The sequence below is a fragment of the Schistocerca americana genome, chromosome 1, assembly GCF_021461395.2.
Source record: "Schistocerca americana isolate TAMUIC-IGC-003095 chromosome 1, iqSchAmer2.1, whole genome shotgun sequence".
NCBI classification, from domain to species: domain Eukaryota; kingdom Metazoa; phylum Arthropoda; class Insecta; order Orthoptera; family Acrididae; genus Schistocerca; species Schistocerca americana.
This window is the reverse complement of record NC_060119.1, coordinates 297,319,741-297,342,814: the sequence shown is the minus strand read 5'-3', so window position 1 is coordinate 297,342,814 and position 23,074 is coordinate 297,319,741. Positions and strand designations below refer to the sequence as shown.

The 23,074-nt window shown below is 42.8% G+C and overlaps 1 long non-coding RNA gene across 1 annotated transcript in view; it reads right to left on the bottom strand.

Moving 5' to 3' along the window:
* LOC124551209 overlaps positions 1 to 23,074 on the bottom strand; it is a 538,959-nt gene that overhangs the window by 36,514 nt on the left and 479,371 nt on the right. The window lies entirely within an intron of this gene.

The window sequence follows — 23,074 nt, the reverse complement described above, 5'->3', positions numbered from 1 at the left end:
TCCTGCCTCGGGCATGGATGTGTGTGATGTCTTTAGGTTAGTTAGGTTTAAGTAGTTCTAAGTTCTAGGGGGACTGATGACCTAAGAAGTTTAGTCCCATAGTGCTCAGAGCCATTTTTACCGCCTCCACATCGTCATAACGCTCCCCTTTTAGCGTTTTTTTCATGTGGAAATAGGAAAAAGTCGCACGGGGCTAAGCCCGGCGAATACGGAGAGTGGGGAACGACAGACCACCTCTGAGATGCCAAATAGTGGGTTACCCGTAAGGCCGTGTGTGCTGGAGTGTTGTCGTGATGCGGAAACCAGTCACCTGATCGCCAAAGTTCCGGGCGCTTCCTCCTCACATCCTCTCGCAGACGCCTTAAAACATCCAAGTAAAGTGCTGGTTAACAGTCTGGCCAGGGGCTACGAATTCCCGATGCACAATTCCACGAACATCAAAATAGACAATGACCATCGTCTTCACATTTGACCTCACTTGCCTTGCTTTTTTGGTCTGGAGAGTTGGGAGTCCTCCACTGGCTTGACGCTTGCTTGGTTTCTGGGTCATACCCGTAACACCAACTCTCATCCCCTGTAATGACTTTGTTCAAGAAGTTTGGATCACGTGCAATCTCTGTGTTCAAGTCCTGACACATATTCATGCGGATGGTTTTTTGCTCCTGTATGAGAAGACGCGGAACAAATTTAGCAGCAACACGTCTCACGCAAATCCTCACTCAAAATCCGCTGGCACGAGCTCCAACTGATTCCTGTCTCTGCTGAAATTTGGTCGATCGTTTGGCGACGATCCTCGTTGATCTTTTGGCGGACCTTTTCAATGTTCTCCTCATTGTTGAAGGGCGTCCAGAACGAGATTGGTCTTCAACACACATCTCACCACGTTTAAAGCGCCCAAACCACTCGAAAACCTGTGTGCGGCTCAAAGCGTCCTCCTGAAAAGCTTCCTGAAGCATGTGGTGTGTCTCCGTTGCAGTTTTTTTAAGCAGGAAACAAAATTTCACACACACTCCTTGTTCTTTTTAAGTTGCCGTAACAACTTCTCAGAGGTAACCCGCCAACAGTCAGAGAAACACAATACCACACTTGCACGTTCAGCTCTACACTGACTCCGACTGCACAGCTGTTTCATGAAGGTCTCTACTAACACCATCTAGCGTGAGAACCCTGCACTACATCAACGAGTGGCAGCGCCCCTTGCAGTCCGGTTTCTTTTGGGTCACCCCTCGTATGTATAAGAAGAAAGAATAATACATAGGAGGAAACAATTTGTGTAATGGTTTGCATGCCCTCCTATGATAGTTGAAACCGACTGCGAGGAAGAAATCAAAACCGCACATTTTCACTGCACAACACAACATTTTCTTTCACCCAGTCAAAAAAATGGCTCTGAGCACTATGCGACTTAACTTCTGAGGTCATCAGTCGCCTAGAACTTAGAACTAATTAAACCTAATTAACCTAAGGATATCACACACATCCATGCCCGAGTCAGAATTCGAACCTGCGACCGTAGCGGTCGCTCGGTTCCAGACTGTAGCGCCCAGAACCGCACGGCCACTCCGGCCGGCTCACCCAGTCACTTTTAACAGCAAACCTGAGATAGTTGTTTAAAAAGCTATATATCCTTCATCCTTTTGGACGTTTGTTAGAGTATCATGTGTAAGGTGGCAGCTTGAATGAAAGTTAATCTCGCACCTTGCATGAGGTTTTATGCGTAGGTGGGTAAGCCACATGACATAATTCAGTGATATGAGCAGATTTGACTATCAAAACGTAAGGTATGTAATGCAAGAAGGTATGACACTCGATTAGACAGTATTAACACCCCGAACCCACATCCTGCATGTCAATGAGCAAAATGTGAAAAAAGCTGCTGGAAGAGACACTTTGGGACAGACTCGGGTTGCGCAGCACGACCTGCACACAACGAAAGGCTTTAAACATGGGGTCGGTGACCCGCAGCGAGGGATACAACGAATGCACCAGGCGACACATACAAGGTAGCAGGTGACGGCCTAGCGCTGTCTACGATAGAGTAATTCCTTAGAAAATTGCGTTGGGGAATTTCCAGATCGAGACAAACAGGCCTGAGACACAGTTAAAAGAGAGTCGCATTTACTAATCACGTCAAAGATCCGTTGTGCTCTCATGATGTATGCGTGTAACTTTTAGGCGTCGTGAGTGGGCACAAAACGTCTGACTGGCTCAAATAAACTCAGAAGGAGTAGAAGTGGCGAGATTATGGCGCAGTTTGAAGGTACGTCCTTTGCCATTGGCGGGGGTACTTTCAATGAGATGAAAGGAATGCTCCCATTGGTCTAAAAAGGCCGTGATGCGAAGCACGAAACCACGCGGGGGTTGGGGGGGGAGGGGGGGGGGGAGGGGAGCCGAAGTTTGCTACGAAAGACTTTCCTTTGAACCAGCGTCCAGTGTAGAACAGGGCGCATCACGCTCCGGACGACGCCAAAAGAAGAATTTTGTGTGAACACTGCGTACACTTTGGCTGACATTCAGCTAGAAATTAGCTTAAGAGTTATTTGTTCTTGCAAGATCTGAGAGGGCATTGAAGCATACACATTGCTCCACCTATGCGCGTGTATATCGCATATTTTCCAGACTAGGGATGAGTGCATATTTTCTCGCCTAATGAGAAACATAAGGCACTTTTAGCTGATAAAATAAATAAAGATTTTGAATAGTTTTTTATAGGATTTTCAGAGGGCGGGAGCAGCCATGCAGACGACAACACGTCGTAGATAAAGGTAAATGACACTGGCAGAGGCGTAAAATTATTCGATCACCAGTATGCGTCCACTGTGAACACGAGCAACCTAGAGAAATCTTTTGCATACCTATTCACAAAAACTAACCGTCCTCTGTAGACTTTACTGTCATCCTCAAAAGTATTGAACTTAGAACCTGGAATCGGATGATTTGATGTAATATTGGCCAACTCAGACAGTACTTCACTGTTTAGATGTAAGAAAAAAACTTTAGAGAACTTTGTGTTTAAATTTGATATTGTTGTGTTCATTGTTATTTCTGCCATTGAGGATGTAATACGAAATCTTGACAATTGCCCTCAAATTTTCATGTCACAATCTATATAAACCAGTGTGCTTCATTGACAACAATACAAAAGATAAACCAATTTTGTACAGCTAAACACTGATGTGCCCTGTCGTAGAATAACGGCCCACTCCTACTCCCAGTAATTTATTCTAGTGACGCAAATGCACTCACAGGATGTTTTTGCTGATGTGAAAAGGAAAAAAAATGGTTCAAATGGCTCTGAGCACTATGGGACTTAACATCTATGGTCATCAGTCCCCTAGAACTTAGAGCTACTTAAACATAACTAACCTAAGGACATCACACAACACCCAGTCATCACGAGGCAGAGGAAATCCCTGACCCCACCGGGAATCGAACCCGGGAACCCGACCGTGAAAAGCGAGAACGCTACCGCACGACCACGAGCTGCGGGCTGTGAAAAGGAGTGGAATGTCAGACATGTAAGAAACTGAAGTAAATTGATCAAGACCTTTTCTAGGTTTTTGCCAATAATGTTCCCCCTTTCTATATTATATTATATTCGTATATTACATACATTCAAAATATATAGCCTATGTCAGTTCGAATGTACATTAGAGAATTTCAAGTACGTTGGCCAAGAACTTTTGGAGATTTTTGATAACATTTCCCCTTTATATATTACATATATATATTTATATACTACATACATATTAAAAGTCTGTGGTCTATATCTGTCCGAATGTTCATTAGAGTGTCGCGTAAAAATGTGAAGTAAATCGAGATTTTTGGTAACAACATTAGAAAGCCACTTGTCTTTATGCAGTAGTAAAGATAAAAGGAAGAATACATGATTGTAGGTTGCTTGGGGTTATAGAGTGTACGAAGTTCAGTGCACAGGTGTACCACCTCTGGCGCCGGCAATGGTACTCATCCAGCTAAATATCGCTCCGAACTGAGCTTAGAAGATAGATTATAGCTTAGAAGACAGGTCATTCCATCCTGCTTCAATTAGTGCCACCGTTTTCATCAGTCGCAGCGGCTGGCGAGTGCTGACGATCTGCGCCCATATGATTTCAACGAATGAGAGACCTGGCAAATGTTCTGCAACGTTAAAACACGCTCGCCGTATCGAGGTAGATCAGAATAACTCGCACAACATGAGGTCTTGCGCTGCCTTCTTGAAGATAACGGCACGTAGACATTGAAACCAAACACAGCCACAGACCCTAAATGAAACGGCTGCTGTTCATTTCATCAGCTTTGCCAGGAAGAGGTGACAGCTTCATCTAGTTATTACAGACGAAAGAATGGATACTACTCTCGCCTGCCCTATTTGATGGCACTCGACTAATCAGGAATTTAATTTTTTGAATGTTACTTCGATAAAAGGTAATCTTTGAACTAATGGACAGAACAGCAGTCTCTTCGTTTGCCGTATTTAATATGAGCCTTGAATTCCAGTCTCATCCAACTGCCATTGGAGATAAGATCTCATTCGATTATATAATGTTATTCCTGAATTTATTCTGAACTCTCACTAATGGCTGTCACTTCTCAGTTTGCATATTTTCTCTATTGTAAGGACGGCAATAAGAACGTGGTACACGATTTCGTACTTTAACAGTTAATCGTTTTTATTACCGTACTGAAAAAGCATATAGAAATCTTTGAATTAACAACTGCACTTTTTCAGAAACAAAAATGAGTTGTGCATTTTACAGTGGCCGTAATTAATTCGAAATTATTCTTTAGAGACCAGCGAGTCATGGCAGTATTGGTAAGGATTCATATTTCGCACAATCGATTCCTCTGCATGGTTTCGTAATCTCTGATCAACACTACAGGTGACTCGAATTTTCTAGTATTTCATAATACAGTTAGACAACGTTCATTCTCCTCGGAGCCTCTACACAAAAATTGATCATCGGGATTTACGCACAATTGCGACCGGCCTCACGTGGTAACACCGTGCTGCGGCGTCGAGGAAAGCCACAACAGAAGTCGCCATACTTACAGTCATCTCACAGTCCCTGCGGACATCTGTCTTTCTGCAAACAAGCCTGACTCAAAGTACGTGATGTCACTGTACAAACCGTCAAGGCCAAGTACACGAGATGCCTTTAGTCTTGGTTGCTAGAAGCATGGGCGCCATTGTATACCGTATGGTGTTGAATATGCCTCTACTGAACCCATCGATCCCATTTTCTGATGACAACAGCGCAAATCCGACCAACGCGAACAATATCGGAGGATGATAAATCACAGTCCCATTAAATACCCCCCCCCCCTCCTCCTCACCTCCACCCCTCACCCCAAGATTCTAAGGCTCTGTCTTTTCGAATTGCTGGTCGTTGCTGGTAGATGTTTGTTCTTCTCGACTGAAGAAAAACGAGATCTTCTCATAAACAAAGAAGGTTCAAATGCTATAAATGTGCTGCCTAATCTTTCCTTGTATAAAGATGCCATTTCTCAACTGTCTTTGTTCGCTTGTCCCGAAAGGTCAAACATTTGTATATCCAAGCACATAGTATATTTCACCCAAATTTGACCATTTTTCCATATCGCCTTCATGATATTGCATACAGAATGACGCCTATAGTGAGTGAGTATAGGAATGAAAGAACAGAATACTAGTAATATGAAACTAGAATTTCAATTAGCAGTTCACTACATATACTTCAGGTTGCCTCGACAACGTGCTGTTTTAGTCTTCAGTGCCGTACCTTATATGAAGGGCTTATTTCAATAGTGGTACAAGTCCATTACCTCCAATATTCTGCCTATAATGCTTCTGAAATTAATGATCCAAACAAACAGAAAGAAACGTTCATCTCTAGCAAGAAGCCAAATGCTTGAATATTTCTGGTATCTCAACTGCAGAATTTTCAGCTCTCATTTAACTTTAAGACTCTGTATCTCAAAATGAACAAAAATGGACTTGTACCACTATTGAAATAGGCCCTTCATATTATGCAAACAATTCTCGTATTTGAATTAACACAGTCGTCTAATGACAACGCGCATTGTGTACGCACATGTTATCGACATCCGTATACGCCCAAAGACTTCGGGCAGTTACTACCACGACGTGCTAAAAAGTAGTCCCTCCAACATTTTATGTAAAGTCTTTTAAACTTACCAACATTCTGTATTTTTATTCTTCATGTCGACATACTTATTTCTCAACATATTCATCCTGACGACGAACACATTTCTTCCAATGAGATACCAGTTTGTCGATACTCTCACTGGAGAGTGATTAACTTTGTTGACGGAGCTAGAACCTCACCACTGCTTGCACCACTTCAGAGCTATCAAAGTGAAGTTCTCGAAGGTGTCCTTTAAGTTCTGAGCACAGGTGAAAATGGCATACAGCCAGTTCAAGACTGTACGGACGATAATCTATGACAGAGGAACCCAAGGCGTTGGACTGTTAACATATGTCGCAGCCCTTGTGGGTGGTCTAGTAAGGAGAGTTGCTCTATATGTGGACAAACTTTTTGAATTGGAAACTCTGTAGCATCAGGCTGTTTGTTACGCACCGAAATAGTCATCTGACACTCCGCCATGCTACACGCTACAATTCGGAGCCTTCCAGAGCCACAGGGCTGCAAGAGGTGGAGACATGAACAACAAAGATGTAGAGTGTTGATAACGATCGCTTTTTTTAAACATCTCTAAGAGCTTTTGCATAAAACATTCGGAGGCATTACTTTTCAGCTCGACCTCGTATTTTGTCTCTAAAAATGGCTCTGGGCACTATGGGACTTAACTTCTTAGGTCATCAGTCCCCTAGAACTTAGAACTACTTAAACCTAACTAACCTAAGGACGTCACACACATCCATGCCCGAGGCAGGATTCGAACCTGCGACCGTAGCAGCAGCGCGGTTCCGGACTGAAGCGGCTAGAACCGCTCGGCCACAGCGGCCGGCTATTTTGTCTCTGCTTGCTGCCACTCTTAGCAGCAATTAATACCCTGTCCAACAGCACTATAGCAGTCATTACTGAACTGTGTATTTCTTAACAGAAGATGTCTTTGTCGCATATGTCAGTATGCAAAAATGCAACCTATAAAAACTTTACAGTGTTTAGAGGAGAACAATGTAAGCGCAGATCATATGTGGCTTAAACTCTACGAAATAGTACCGACAGAATTTGAGACATTTAAACCAAATAAATCAGGAAACGACGGAGCTGATACCCCTTGGTACACAAAACGGGTCAGAACACTGTTGCAGAAACAACGAAAAAAAGCATGCCAAAATTAAACGAAAGCAAAATCTCAAAGATCGGCGATCTTTTACAGAATCTCGAAATTTATCGCCGACATCAGTGGGAGATGCTTATAATAGTTTCCACTACGAAACTTTGTCTTGAAACCTGACAGAAAATCCAAAGAGTTTCTGGTCGTATGCAAAGTATGCTAGTGGCAGGACACAGTCAATGCCTTTTCTGCGCCATGGAAGTGGATATACTATCGATGACAGTGCTTCCAAAGCAAAGGTACTAAAGACAGCCTTCGGAAATTCCTTCACCAAAGAAGACGTAAATATTCCAAAATTCGAATCAAGAACAACTGCTAACATGGGTAACTTAGAAGTCGATATCCTCGGAGCTGTGAAGCAACTTAAATCACTTAATAAAAGTAAGTCATCCGGTCCAGACTGTATACCAATTAGGTTTCTTTCAAAGTATGCTGATACAGTAGCTCCATACTATACAACCTTAAACAACCGTTCGCTCGACGAAAGATTCGTACCCAAAGTCTGGAAAGCTGCACAGGTCCCACCAATATTCAAGAAAAGTGGTAGCAGTAATCCACTTAATTAATTACCTATATCACTTCTGTGCCCGTCAAACTCCCCACACATGAATAGTATTGAGCGTATCTGGGATACCTTGCAATGAGCTGTTCAGAAGAGATCTCCACCCCCTCGTACTCGTACGGAATTATGGACAGCCTTGCAGGGTTTATCGCATCAGTTCCCTCCAGCACTACTTCAGACATTAGTCGAGTCCATGCCACCGGCCGGAGTGGCCCAGCGGTTCTAGGCGCTACAGTCTGGAACCGCGCGACCGCTACGGTCGCAGGTTCGAATCCTGCCTCCGGCATGGATGTGTGTGATGTCCTTAGGTTAGTTAGGTTTAAGTAGTTCTAAGTTCTAGGGGACTGATGACCTCAGAAGTTAAGTCCCATAGTGCTCAGAGCCATTTGAACCATTTGAGTCCATGCCATGTGATGCTGCGGCACTTCTGCGTGCTCGCGGGGGCCCTACACGATGTTAGGCAGGTGTACCATTTTATTTACCTCTTCAGTGTATATATTAATAGATGACAATGTTTTGATATTTTCCTGGATAAAGGATAACCAAAGAGTCGCCATGTAGGCCGACAAGGATACAGGAAAACGGATTGGAGATGCGGCTTGCCCGCATCTCGTGGTCGTGCGGTAGCGTTCTCGCTTCCCACGCCCGGGTTCCCGGGTTCGATTCCCGCCGGGGTCAGGGATTTTCTCTGCCTCGTGATGGCTGGGTGTTGTGTGCTGTCCTTAGGTTAGTTAGGTTAAAGTAGTTCTAAGTTCTAGGGGGACTGATGACCATAGATGTTAAGTCCCATAGTGCTCAGAGCCATTTGAGCCATTTTTTTGATGCGGCTTGGGCAGAGTAACCTGTTACTTCTCGCAATTCGATCTATGGTCATTTGAGGCGATCAAGCATGTGGCCATGATATCACTCTCGGAAATGATCAGTACGTCATAAATGGCAAAAGATGAGAAATAAAGCATTCAATTAAAATAACAGACAGCGTAAGCCGAACTGTGACGTGTTGCAGTTGATGTCTGATGGCTGCAGACCCCAGTTTAACGAAAACAAAAGAAGCTCTGGCTGTGTACGTGAGAAGTGCTAGAATAAGGTGCAACTTCCGAATCCAGGCCCGGCAAACTGTTTTAAGATGTGACATACAAATATTGCTTTGAAGTTTGCGGCTAATTTTAATTTTTAGATAGTAGAAACTATTTCAGTCAACCTTTCCATTCTCCTCAAAGTCTTCTTAAACCTCCAATGGTTTAACAAGATACAAGTTTTACATAACGGATTTCCAAACATCTCACATTCTCAGTACATACAGGAAATACTACCAACGAAAAAAGAAAAAAGAGTAATGGTTCACAAGAGAAAATTTTTGTACCTCTGACGTCAGATTAACTAAATACGGTGTACACTAATGTATACTGTAAAAACCTTTTTTTGAGGTCATTTGTGGGACTGTAATCATCTCAATAACATTATTCAATTAAGCGGTGCACGATATCTGAAACAGCAGCTCTCTTTGAATACAATCAACATGCATGCACCGCGTATGAAACACAGACGATCGAGCTCGGCTTTATGGCAAACAACGCAAATTTTAATGTGTAATGATGGTCTGCTGCTTCAGCTGTGTATACCAGATGTAATTAAACGCGCGGACAACCTTTGACCGCTGTTTGCCTCAGTAACGTAGCGGAAACTGCCAAAGCGGGGCTGGCGTGTTTACTTGTGTGATGAGTTGGGCGCGAGCGCACCTGCTCACCTTTCCATAGTGCAGGCTGCTGGGACACGTAAGCTCTGATAATGGCAAATATATTGTGCTGAAAGTTAGTTCAGAAAGCAATTGCTCTGCAGAATGTTGTGTAGAGTTGATAACCGAAAATGTTGCAGACGTCCTTCCAAGTACGGTACGTAGTGAGTCTTACACTACATGCCAAAATACTTACTCCCTAATGGTATTTGTGCTTAATCGTAAGAGTGAAATTAAGATGGGTTATCAAACTCATAACCATAAAACTCTTCTTCTCCCTTCATAGATTAGGTGATTTCACCTGTTTTGGTTAACGAAGTCCAACAAACTCTTCCGTTGTGTTCCCTTCCGTCTTCCCCCTCGTGGTTTGTTGTCAAGAATTAGTTTTGCAAGTCAGCTTTCAAGCATTCGGTCTGTGTGTTCCCACCGCCTGTTTCCATTTAGATCTGTTTTCTTGCGCAATGACTCGGCTTCTAATTCATTAATAATGTCTTCGCTTCTGAACTATCTTCTCTGGTGCACTCTTTAATGGTAAAGAAAAATCTCATTTCCGCAGCCTAGATGCTGCTCACATCCTTTTGTATGGGAGTCCAGATTTGAGATCCAAAGAGCATAGTAGGTACAGTCATTACATCGTAAAACATCATCTTTGTCCCTTCCGTGGCTTTTTTGTAACATTTTTGTAATTGTCCCATTGATTGCCTTAAATTTTAAGATCTTGTTATCAATTTCACTGTCGAAATTTCGTCCTATGTCATAGCCAAGACACTGGAAACGGGTCTCCTGTTCCAGTATTACGTTATTTGTTACGATTTTAGGTCCGATCGATGATTTTACTTTGCTGCCACAAATCTTGTTTTATTAGTAGATTTTTCAAGTCATGTTTAGAAGCCAACAGATAAACAGTTTAGTTCACCAGCACACCTGATGATGGCAACGTGGACGCTTTCCGAAATATTGTGCCCGTTGAACACTGATATGTGGTCATTCACCTGTGAACCATTTTGAATCTAGGAGTAATTCATGTAACTATCAATGTAGAAGTAGAGAAAGCTTTTGACAATTTTGAATGGAATTCTCTCTTTCAAATTCTGAAGGTGGCAGGGGTAAAATGTAGGGAGCGAAAGACTATTTACAATTTGTACAGAACCCGGATGGCAGTTATAAGAGTCGAGAGACACGAAAGGGTTGGTTGGTTGGTTGGTTTTGGGGGAAGGAGACCAGACAGCGAGGTCATCGGTCTCATCGGATTAGGGAAGGACGGGGAAGGAAGTTGGCCGTGCCGTTTGAAAGGAACCATCCCGGCATTTGCCTGGAGCGATTTAGGGAAATCACGGAAAACCTAAATCAGGATGGCCGGATGCGGGATTGAACCGTCGTCCTCCCGAAACACGAAAGGGAAGCAGTGGTTGTGGGGAAAGTGAGACGCGGTTGTAGTGTATCCCCAATTTTATTCAGTCTGTATATTGAGCAAGCAGTAAAGGAAACAAAGGAAAAATTTGGAGTAGGAGTTAAAATCCAGGGAGAAGAAATAAAACATTGAGATTTGACGATGCCATTGTAATTCTGTCTGAGACAGCAAAGGACTTGGAAGAGCAGTTGAAGGGAATGGACAGTGTCTTCAAAGGTGGTAAGCAGTTGAATATCAACAAAAGCGAAACGAGGATAATGGAATGCATTCGAATTAAATAAGGTGATATTGAGCGAATTACATTAGGAAATAAGACACTTAAAGTACTAGAATAGTTTTGCTATTTGGGCAGCAAAATAACTGATGATATTCGAAGTAGAGAGAAAAGCGTTTCTGAAGAAGAGAAATCTGTTCGCATCGAATATAGATGTAAGTGTCAGGAAGTCCTCTCTGAAAGTATTTGTATGGGATGTAGGGATGTATGGAAGTGAAAGATCAACGACAAATAGTTTAGACAGGAAGAGAATAAAAGCTTTTTAAATGTGGTGCTCCAGAAGAATGCTGAAGATTATGTGGGTGGATCACCTAACTAATGGTTCAAATGGCTCTGAGCAATATGGGACTTAGCATCTGAGGTCATCAGTCCCCAAGAACTTAGAACTACTTAAACCTAACTAACCTAAGGACACCACACACATCCATGCCCGAGGCATGATTCGAATCCGTGACCGTAAAAGTCGCGCGGTTCCGTACTGAAGCGCCTAGAACCGCTCGGTCACCACGGCCGGCACCTAACTAATGAGGAGATACTGCATATAATTGGGGAGAAGAGGAATTTGTGGCACAAATTGACTAGAAGAAGGGATCGGTCGGCAGTACGTGTTCTGAGGCATCAAGCGATCACCAATTTGGTATTGGAGGGAAGTGTGGATTGTAAAAGTCACAGAGGGAGATCAAGAGATAAATAAACTAAGCAGATTCGGAAGGATGCAGTTTGCAGTAGTTACTCAGAGATGAAGAGGCTTTCACAGGATAGGTTAGCATCAAACCAATCTTCTTCGGACTGAAGACCATAACAACAATAACAACAATGTGAGTGGATTAGCACGAATCATAACTTATTGTTTGTGTACGAAAGGGTGCTGAAAAGTAACGTCTCCGAATTTTTATGTGAAAACTCGTAAAGCTTTTTAATAAAACAAATTTTATTAACATTCTACATGTTTATTCTTCATGTCTACATGTTTACTCCTCAACATTCTCACCTTGGCGACGAACAAATTTCTGCCAGCGAGAGACCATGTTGCTGATACCGTCACTGTAGAATGTTTCATTTTATTGACGGAGTCACAACCTCGCCTGGGCTCACACCACTTCATCATTAACAAAGTGAAGTCCTCGAGGGTGTCCTTTAAGTTCTGGAAACAGACGAAAATCGGATGGGGCCTCTATGGAGGATGAACGATGACAGTGAACCCAACGCTTCTGATTGATGCAGATGTCCCAGGCCTCATGTGTGGACTGGCATTGTTATGCAGAAAGAAGGTGGTCCCTGTACGGACGAACTCCTCGAATTCGAAATTCGATTACATCACGCTGTTTCTCATGCACCGACACGGGACATTGAACGTATAGAGAGAAGGGCAGCACGAATAGTCATAGGTTTTTGTGGCCCAAGGGTGAGCGTCACGAAGATACTGAAGAAACTGAACTGGCAAACGTTTGAAGATACAAAACAACCGTCCCGTGAAAATCTACTTAGAAAATTTCATGAATTAAATTTAGGTGATGAATATAGGAATGTGCTTCAACCCCCACGTATCGCGCGGACAGCATTAGACTAGTCGTTTAGCGATTATTCTTCCCGTGCTTCATACGTGAATGGAATGGGAAAAAGCTCTAAAAATACTACAATGAAAAGTATCCTATACTATCCACTTCACAGTTGTTTTCACAGTGTGCTTATAGAACACTTAAACCTGAACGCTCTACCTTATGACTTACTAGCTTATTCTCTGAATTCTTTAATTAATATTCTTTTTCTCGTCACGTTTTAAGTTTCTTACCTATCGCAGACAATTATTTCACTTTCAATCTCCCCCAGTATTCAATATAACTATGACGCTCTTCAAATTTTGCCTACCTACTGTCGCGACGTGAACTCTTGTGACGGGACAAGAGGTTTTGGGTGCCGTCCCGGACTTCGATTCGCTTCATCGTATTAACTTAGTGGTTGGCAAGTATTAAATACGCGATGAATGGTTATAAATGTATATGTGTTCTGTAACTAAAATCTCTATGTGTGCAAATGCTGTAGAAAAGGGAGCTTTCGATCGCGCTTGATTGATCGAGACGTTGCGGCAAGGAGTCTCCTCGCTCCGGCAACAGCGTACATCAAGCTGTTTGCGCCAGAGATATCATCACATCGAGATGGCCACTATTGAACGAGACGAAAACTTTCTAAGAACTTACATTTAATTGTTTAAAGCAATGAAATTGTGAAGCGATTGTCTACATTGGTTCCTCTGTGGTTTTTGCGATTTAGAAGTTCAGTTCTGATCTGAGTCTTGCTGGGGAAGCCTACGCTAGAGCTGGTAGTTGCAGGCTCTAACTACTATCATGTCAAAAAGTCACCGGAAGAGACAATAGATCGCGAATTAGGTGCTATAGCGACTAAATTGTGTGAGAATATCGTCAAGAGGGTATATTGAGTTGGTATTCGGCCTCTGTTGTCGATCAGAACTTTGTGTGAGCGAGTTATTACACATATTTAGCAGTGTATCTGCTTCACCACGAGAGAAACTGAAGTACGCTAAACTAATTGATTTGAGTTTAGTTTGGATCGTAGGGCTGAAGAAGTTTTTGCTGTGATGATATATGTGGAGGAATTGGTTAATTGACGCCACAATATCGTGGATAAAGCTTATTAGTGATCATGTTTTGTAGGAAGTAACAGGCTAGCGTGCTGTTATAAAGTTATGCTCTAATTTCGGTGGAACTGTGGTGCATACTTGGAGAAGTTGACGTTTGAAGGTGTTAGTCACTGGACTGGACTTCGAGTGTGATTCCTGGTATTCCTGGTGCATAAAAGACTGTAGAATTCGTTGTGGCTTAAGTTGGTGGATGTTGTACTCACACACGCTCTAAGGTAATTGAGCGGTGTTTGATTTTGGACGCCCACTCTAACGTAGCTGACTGTTGAGTGGTTTATGTTAGTGCATATATTTTATTTAGTACGCACTACAGGGTTGGTGGCACAATAATTACGATTTTATTTACCATTGAGTTTGAGTTTCAATTGGTGTTTTATAATGCAAGGAGCCAGGATCGGCAAGAGTTAAATAATAGAGGCCACAGTTATTGTAGCCCGTAAAATTCATGACACTAATCTTTGAAAACAGATTTCGTACATCAGGGGAACCACTTAATATCACTCGATGAAATACAATTTAATTTCTTGGTGGAAAATTCAACTTAGGGACCTGAAGTGGATGAGCCTTGATTGTTGCAGTCAAGTTATCGCAGAAGTGGTGGCAGCGCATAGGAGTTTTATTTGTGTTTTTGTTTTGTCTTTTCTATACCGATTTTTGTGGGATTTAGATTTTTTGAATGTCACTCGTTCACATGTAATCTGTATGTGACATATTAATTTTATTCAGATAAAGAAATGTTAAACTGGATTTTGAGTTTGGAGTCTTATTCTGCAGTGGAAAGGATTGAATCCCTGCTGAAAGATACGCAAGTGGCGTAAATAATAAAGAGCTACATTGATGCTAAGGAATTACAATTCAGTGTTACAGAGATATATCAGTTACTCCAGGTCAAGGAACTAGACACAAAGAGAGCAATGCCATACTGAGAATTAATTAGATTTCATTAAAGAAAAGGTAAGGATGTTAAGTTCTTTATTCACTTAACGGATATTTTAAGGGTTAAAGAGAAAGAAGGAAGGAAAATAAGAAATAACGTTTACAGATCGTAAGAAAATTAGTAGTATTACAGACATAGCTATCGCTGTATCGCTGGTTTGCAAGGAAAATATAACTTTGGTTGCTACGTTCGGAATTATTGAAATAAGAAAGAGTTTATTAAATTTAACTGAACAAGGTTGTAAAATATTGAGATTTACGGTAAGTAAGTGAAACGCTGGTCATGGTAAATATTTATTACGCGTTTTTAGGTAATTCTGTTTAGTAGTAGTAAGTTAAAGATCTTCGCGTAGTAAACTATACCGATCGTTAGCGATAGCTGTAGCTATGACGTTTTGACTTCAGTAACAGGTTTCAGTCATTTAAATAATTAATAATACGTCACAATCGGCGCAAGTTATGAATTATAACGAACGCAGTTTTACTGAGAGTTGTTGAACTGTTGCCGCCCGCCGTGGCCGAGCGGTTCTAGGTGCTTCAGGCCGGAACCGCGCTTCTGCTACGGTCGCGGGTTCGAATCCTGACTCGGGCATGGATGTGTGTGATGTTCTTAGGTTAGTTAGGTTTAAGTCGTTCTAAGTTCTAGGGGACTGATGACCTCAGATGTTAAGTCCCATAGTGCTCAGAGCCATTTGTCAATAGCAATCCACGTTACGGTCCATTGAACGAGCATATTTAGTTTTCAGATAATGTGCATTGTGCACAAGATTTAATCAGATCCTAGTTACTGTAACAATACGTACCGATACTGAAGTCTGCTGACCCTTCACCACTTCAACGAATTGCGACACTATTGACGAATGTAGTACTGACAGTGAGTGTACGCTGTAGGGTGTACTTCTGTTATAGTCGGATGCGTAGTTCGAACACAGGTCCTATTACTTTAGCTCAATTACACGTCTTGGACTAAAATTTAACAATTTATATTAGTACTGGGACGAGGTGTGTCTAGTCTTCAAGGCAGGGCTGTTATCAGTATACAGATCAGAGTAAAGTCTCGACACGCCACTCGCCATAGACCACAGTGGCGTAGCACAGTACACTCTCATAAAACGATAGAGCGCTCATTTCTTAAAACTGGCATTGTCTTCATCACAGTGCTTTACCAATGTTCGTCTCACAAAGATTTATGCTCTGGATAGATATGATACACTTAGATGATAGTGGCGGATTACAAGTCCACTACAACGCCGCCACCGCCGCCGCCGACGACGACGGCAAAAGTATCGAGCAATTGTTTTTCTGGGTTTCGCTAGCAGGATCAACGAGCTGCTTGCTGGTGCTACTGCCTACAATTGGCGCCGTTCATTGTTTCTCTACTCTGAACTTTGGCGCACAGCCAAGAGTATAAACAAGCGGGATGAAAGGCTTGACAGAGAAGTGAAAAACGCCAAGAGGCCAGCCAGTAGCGGATTACAGACGAGAGGCCGAACTTGCGTCAAGGGCTGTTCCCAACCGGCCCTCATAGGCCTCGTTGGTCGCCGTCCGCTTGCGTCACACGCACACACACACACACACACACACACACACACACACACACACACACAGCAGTGCAGCACTGGCGGTGAACGCAGGTCCAAAAGGCGGCCGGCTGACCTCTTTTAGAGAACCCGCTCTCAGAGCCGCTACACGGGCGGGCGGGCACCGCACGCCACAGACTGAGCAGTGGCCACCCTTTAGCGAGCACTCTGTCGATAACACGTCCAGCTCCCGTTAAATACAGGGATGGGCATTAAAATTACAAGACCGTGCAACGCCATGCAGCAAACGACAAACTGGCATCAGATGTAGGGCTACAACACGCCTGGAAACGCAGATATTTAGCGTTTCATCGTAATCGCACAAAAAAAGCACGAGTACCCCAACTACGACAGCTGGTCAGTAAAGAATGATCACAATTTTTTTTCGCTCATAATTACTCTCGCTGGAATTCAATCTTACGACATTCTGTTAGCCTAATGTGTAACAAACACGCCCTACTAGTTAGTAGTTGGCATTCTTGGAAATTTGTGGTAAGGTCTTATGGGACCAAACTGCTGAGGTCATCGGTCCCTAAGCTTACACACTACTAAATCTAACTTCAACTAACTTACGCTACGGACGACACACACACCCATGCCCGAGGGAGCACTCGAACCTCCGATGGGGGAAGCCGCGGGGACCGTGACAAGACGCCCTAGACCGCGCGGCTGTTGGCATTCCTGGTTCCCACCTGTGAGAGGTAGGCAGGCTGTGACAACCTTCAGTATCGCCTACTGCAACGGTGAGGGTCACACGCGATGAACAATATGCAAGACTGAAATACAGCTTTTGTCTTGAAAACAATCTTCACTTGAGGCCTATGTGGTGTTACAGGAGGCCTAATGGAGATTCTGTTCTTCCCTACAGAATAGCTCGAAGATGGTTTACATTGGTTAAATAGGACAGACAATCCGTTTCAAAGGAAGATGGACACGGCGCTCCAGTTACTGCTCTTACGGAAGATAACATCAACACGGCTGCTGTAACTGTCAGAGGATCGACGAACAACCTTACGAACACTCTCTGAAATACTGAAAATTTTCGTTGGGTGCCGCTCAGAAACTGGTGAGTGAAAATTTACACACAAGGCGTGTTTGGGTACGCTGTGTTCCATGACTACTGATTCCCGAACAAAAGGACATTCCAGAGCATGTGTGCATGCCGTTGATGTTGATATTAAGGGAATATTTGGAGTTTCTTTCAAAGGTAATCACAGCTGATGAAACTAGACCACATTATTTTCATCCTGAGAGCGAACAAATGGTTCAAATGTCTCTGAGCACTATGGGACTTAACATCTGAGGTCATCATTCGCCTAGAACTTAGAACTACTTAAACCTAAGTAACCTAACGACATCACACACATCCATGTCCGAGGCAGGATTCGAACCTGTGACCGTAGCGGTCGCGCGGTTCCATAATGAAGCGCCTAGAACCGCTCGGCCACAACGGCCGGCGCTAAGAGTAAACAGCGAAGATCAGTGCGGAAATCTCCATCATCACCATTCCCCCAATCAGGCAAACTGGTGACTTCTGCTGCGGAAGTTATGGTCATATCATGTTTTTATATTCGTGGAATTGTTTATCGTATGCTGTAACTGCACACGCACATGACTAACTGGATAATATCACATGGATGTCTTGGAAACTATGTGGGTCAGTATTATGAGCAGAAGACTGCCTATATGTGAAGAGGTAGGATGCTGCACACAATAATGCACCGCTGCATGTTGCAAGTATTCTTACTGAATATTTGCTAAAATTAATATTAAATATTTCCCCATAGTCCGGATTTAGCCCCCATGTGACTCTCTAACCTAAGTAAATACCTTTGTGTGAGGCACTCTCCGTCATACGAAGCATTCGACATCTACATCTACATCCATACTTCGCAAACCACCTGACGGTGTGTGGCGGAGGGTACCTTGGGTACCTCTATCAGTTCTCCCTTCTGTTCCAGTCTCGTATTGTTCGTGGAAAGAAGGATTGTCGGTATGCTTCTGCGTGGGCTCTAATCTCTCTAATTTTATCCTCATGGTCTCTTCGCGAGATATACGTAGGAGGGAGCAATATACTGCTTGACTCTTCGGTGAAGGTATGATCTCGAAACTTCAACAAAAGCCCGTACCGAGCTACTGGACGTCTCCCCTGCAGAGTCTTCCACTGGAGTTTGCCTATCATCTCCGTAACGCTTTCGCGATTACTAAATGATCCTGTAACGAAGCGCGCTGCTCTCCGTTGGATCTTCTCTATCTTTTCTACCAACCCTATCTGGTACGGATCCCACACTGCTGAGCAGTATTCAAGCAGTGGGCGAACAAGTGTACTGTAACCTACTTCCTTTGTTTTCGGATTGCATTTCCTTAGGATTCTTCCAATGAATCTCAGTCTGGCATCTGCTTTACCAACGATCAACTTTATATGATCATTCCATTTTAAATCACTCCTAATGCGTACTCCCAGATAATTTATGGAATTAACTGCTTCCAGTTGCTGACCTGCTATATTGTAGCTAAATGATAAGGGATCTATCTTTCTGTGTATTCGCAGCACATTACACTTGTCTACACCGAGATTCAATTGCCATTCCCTGCCCCATGCGTCAATTCGCTGCAGATCCTCCTGCATTTCAGTACAATTTTCCATTGTTACAGCCTCTCGACACACCACAGCATCATCCGCAAAAAGCCTCAGTGAACTTCCGATGTCATCCACAAGGTCATTTATGTTTATTGTGAATAGCAATGGTCCTACGATACTCCCCTGCGGCACACCTGAAATCACTCTTACTTCGGAAGACTTCTCTTCATTGAGAATGACATGCTGCGTTCTGTTATCTAGGAACTCTTCAATCCAATCACACAATTGGTCTGATAGTCCATATGCTCTTACTTTGTTCATTAAACGACTGTGGGAAACTGTATCGAACGCCTTGCGGAAGTCAAGAAACACGGCATCTACCTGTGAACAAGTCTCTATGGCCCTCTGAGTCTCGTGGACGAATAGCGCGAGCTGGGTTTCACACGACCGTCTTTTTCGAAACCCATGCTGATTCCTACAGAGTAGATTTCTAGTCTCCAGAAAAGTCATTATACTCGAACATAATACGTGTTCCAAAATTCTACAACTGATCGACGTTAGAGATATAGGTCTATAGTTCTACACATCTGTTCGACGTCCCTTCTTGAAAACGGGGATGACCTGTGCCCTTTTCCAATCCTTTGCAACGCTACGCTCTTCTAGAGATTTACGGTACACCGCTGCAAGAAGGGGGGCAAGTTCCTTCACGTACTCTGTGTTAAATCGAACTGCTATCCCATCAGGTCCAGCGGCCTTTCCTCTTTTGAGCGATTTTAATTGTTTCTGTATCCCTCTGTCGTCTATTTCGATATCTACCATTTTGTCATCTGTGCGACAATCTAGAGAAGGAACTACAGTGCAGTCTTCCTCTGTGAAACAGCTTTGGAAAAAGACATTTAGTACTTCATCCTCAGTTTCAGTACCATTTTGGTCACAGAGTGTCTGGACATTTTGTTTTTATCCACCTACCGCCTTGACATAAGACCAAAATTTCTTAGGATTTTCTGCCAAGTCAGTACATAGAACTTTACTTTCTAATTCATTGAACGCCTCTCACATAGCTCTCCTCACACTACATTTCGCTTCGCGTAATTTTTGTTTGTCTGCAAGGCTTTGGCTATGTTTATGTTTGCTGTGAAGTTCCCTTTGCTTCCGCAGCAGTTTTCTGACTCGGTTGTTGTACGAAGGTGGCTCTTTTCCCTCTCTTACGATCTTGCTTGGCACATACTCATCTAACGCATATTGTACGGTTAAAGCAGGCTCAGACAGGGTAATTGGATGTCTCTATAGGCCCCCTGGCTCAGCAGCTGTTGTGGATGAGCACCTGAAGGATAATTTGGAAAATATTTCGAGTAGATTTCCCCACCATGTTATAGTTCTGGGTGGAGACTTTAATTTGCCGGATATAGACTGGGAGACACAAACGTTCATAACGGGTGGCAGGGACAAAGAATCCAGTGAAATTTTTTAAAGTGCTTTATCTGAAAACTACCTTGAGCAGTTAAACAGAGAACCAACTCGTAGCGATAACATATTAGATCTTCTGGTGACAAACAGACCCGAACTATTTGAAACCATCAGCCGTTAATAGAAATATTAAAACCGTAGGAAGATTTTTCTGTTTAGCAAAAGTGACAAAAAGCAGATTACAGAGTACCTGACGACTCAACTCAAAAGTTTTGTCTCAAGTACAGATAGTGTTGAGGATCAGTGGACAAAGTTCAAGCGATTCTGAAACGGACGACCTACAGTAGCTAGCATACTGATGGGGTGAACACGAGAAAGTAACCTGTCGCCTAAAATACAGGATAACGTATGCGATTCTGAAAGACGTTACAAAAAACGGTTTCGAGCATGTCTGGAGACTGGCCGAAATTCTCGACAAATACATACATCAAAAGAAATCTTTTATGAGAAGGACCACTAAGATAATGAGAATGAATAAAGGTATGGTGTCAAAAAAATTCTGGTCATTCTCTATTGAACACCCCGTTACATTATGCATCAAAGGACATATTACGCAGCGGATTTCTCATTCGGAAATCACACCTGAATGTTGGCGGTTCGTGAGAAGATCGTATTGTGGTTTGTCGGTAGGAGTATTGTATCTTATGGGAACTGCCGTACATAATTCCATGATATCGATGCTCGTTTTTGGTTGGGATCCACGGGTGCCACAGGAACAAGGAATCGATGGGCTCAGGAGGGCCATGTTCAACTCCTAACGGAATCTCAAGAGCACATGCATCCAGAGCCCAAAAGGACATACATATTCTTCTTAGGCCAGCAAATCTGCACGGCCACGTAATATTTCTTGACTTTTTTTCTTAAAATATTTATTTAACGTTTTCACATAATCATACCACATAACAAAAAACAAACTCATTTTATAAATGATTACATACTCAACAACACATTCACAGTTCAATCTTCAATATGGAAGTCTGCAATAAACTTTCCATTGACCTTTTTCGTAAGCGAAATTTCCGTGAGAATTCACATTACAGATTTTTTTAATGTTTTTTTTTCTGGATGTTTTATATCACAATATTGACATAAGCCTTACATACTGGAATCTTGAGAAAATTCGCATACGTTATCCTGTATTTTAGGCGACAGGTTACTTTCTCGTGTTCACCCCATCAGTATGCTAGCTACTGTAGGTTGTCCGTTAATGTAAACTCAAAAATTGTGTTAATTTCGTGGGCTGTGATCTACATTTTAGAGTTTCGCTTTGTTTCGGGAAACGGGTTTCCATTCGGGTATCTTGGCATTAGAAGCTTGTATATAGTGTATGTCCTTCCTACTGATCAGTCGAATCATGTCCGTTGCTATGCCCCTCAAGGCGACAGATTTTAGGCACTCAAAATTATGTTGCATTGCGTCCTCCGTATTACAGTTTCCATATGCAGCCGACTGTTTTAACTGGATGGTCGCTATTTTCCGATTCGCCGCTTTTTACCAAGTATGCTATGGTAACGGCAGTTGCCAATTATTAGGAATTGCAGTTTCTTTGCAAGCTATGGAACTTTTACGAACTTTCCCTTGGCATAGGACAGCTATTGATATGTAACTCCTATTCGGATAATAATTGTGTGCGAAGTTAAATGAGTGTAGGATATTGACAATAATAATAACAGGGGCAATACTTTTGGAACAGTGTATAGTCTTCTTTGCAGCAAGGCAAGTATCGACACGACCTATGAGACGAAGTCAGAAGAACCACGGACTTTCCGCACAGTCATTATTTTTGTGGCTTCCTACGACACAGCGGCAGAGGGGAACGACAGTGTTGCACCGAATGACAATACTAGACGTAGGAGCGGTACTGTGTTGTCTTTTCAGTGGAGTCCTGATTCTGTCTACAGCATTGCGGCAGACATACCTGGTGGTTGCTAATAAAGTGCAGCTTCTCACGGAAGTCCAGTGCGGGATGTAGTTACCGTGTGTCAGCGAAACTTGGTAGACATGCCAGTGCATTAACGTGGAACCGATTTACGATGGAAAAAGTTAGTTCCAATTTTGACCACTAGGTGCAAATCTGGCGCTGTGAATGCAAGAAACACAAAGACAAATGTTTCCAGAATGAATATAAATGTTGAATATAAATGTTTCCATATGTAATGGATTACGTATAGGACACGAGCAGAAAAGGCCGAACAAGTGAGAATGGCGTAATGTTAATTTTATTGTCAATCATTTTGAACGAAAGCAGTGGTTTCCACACATTTGCGGTCTTACAAAGCAAAAATCACGTGCTGTACAAGGTCGTCTCAATACGTGCAGTCGTCACGGTACACCTGACAGGCCCTCTGGATGTATTTCCTTCCAAAAAGAACAGACCAAAAGTAAAGGTATTTGCGAACCCACGTCACAAAGTGACACGGAGAGAACTCAGTAGCTCTTCGTGCACAACACGCAAGTTAACAGTACCCCAAATCTACATCTATATCTACATCTACATGATTACTCTGCAAATCACATTTAAGTGCTTGGCAGAGGGTTCATCGAACCACAATTATATTACCTCT